Genomic DNA, 1351 nt, shown 5'->3' with positions numbered 1-1351 from the left:
GAAGAGAAACAGAGCTCATACAGTTTGCTAAGTGTGTCACCTCAACACATATAAATCCTCAATTGGGGGAGTCCAAGAAGTTGTGTGTGTAGATACTATTTTATTTTTCATTCTAAGGGGGATCTTTTTCTCTTCTAAATTTCTTGCCATGTAGTCTGGAGTTTTTTAATTGCTTTCTCACTTGTGCTTAGCTTGATTTCATAAACTTGCAATGAACCTGCTAATGACATTCATTCTTGGTGACTTTCAGGATGATTTCTTAACAGTGTTTTCTATGCGTAATGCTTGTTGGCCAGGATCACATCATAGCTCGATTTCAACAGCCATATTCGCTAGACTGCATCCCGGTGTGGAAGCAGAATATCAGGTATGATTAAACCTCAAAAAACAGTCCTTGTATTCAATATCATGGTTTAACTGATCTCAAATGAGTTATTGGTGTTCATGTTTTTTTGTATAAATAAACAATGTTGTATCCCTTTTGAAAACTGATTCTTGAACCTCTTTCACGCTCATGTCACGTCGAGGTACTGCAGAAGAAAAAACTACAAAATTCGATCCAATTTATCGTAATCGATTAGTTAACATGTTGGTTAACCGTATTCTGAAACATGGAAAAAAATCATTGGCTATCTTCAAAATCCTCTCTTTCTGTGGTAGATTTGCAGATTTCAGATGCCTATCACAATCTAGCTAGTCTAGTTTTTCCATAACTGATCTCTTATTTGGGTTAACTACGCCACTAAAGTGGGCGTTACTCCTAGAAGTGGACTGCTTATATCTCTATGTTGATTTTGTAGGCTCTATGTTATGGTCTACCTAAAACCATTCCTTAAAGTTTGTCATCATATGAAAGATGTTCAATGGATAATGCTTATTTGGTTTGAATGCAGGTATTGACATATTCTGCTTCTATTCATGCAGAAGCAATTTTCAGAATTATTACTCAAAGCTGCTAGTGATTATGGGGCCCTTACAAAGTCTCTTGCAGATTTTCAGTGGAGCCAGAATTTCGGGGAGCCACCATCTGTGTGTGGGGGAAGGAGTTGACAAAGAAGCATAGCAATGAAGTAGAATTTTCTCCAATTAACCTTATTGAGCTCCATTTCTTGCACAGATTAAGCAGATCAGCTCTATCCATATGGTAGTCTCCCTCATTTTGTGACTATTCTGGTCTCACAATTATGATCAACCAATACATCCACAGCTTGATTATATTCCCTTTATGTATGTCTTAAGAAAGATCTCATAATGGTGACCATATTAGTTATTTCCTCACAAGTAGAACGCTGTCCCAGAGGTCCAAAAAGTAACCCTAAAGATCTACAAGCACTTTGGAATCATCTACCCC

This window comes from Macadamia integrifolia, chromosome 9, assembly GCF_013358625.1.
Source record: "Macadamia integrifolia cultivar HAES 741 chromosome 9, SCU_Mint_v3, whole genome shotgun sequence".
Classification (NCBI taxonomy): domain Eukaryota; kingdom Viridiplantae; phylum Streptophyta; class Magnoliopsida; order Proteales; family Proteaceae; genus Macadamia; species Macadamia integrifolia.
This window is presented reverse-complemented; position numbering follows the sequence as displayed.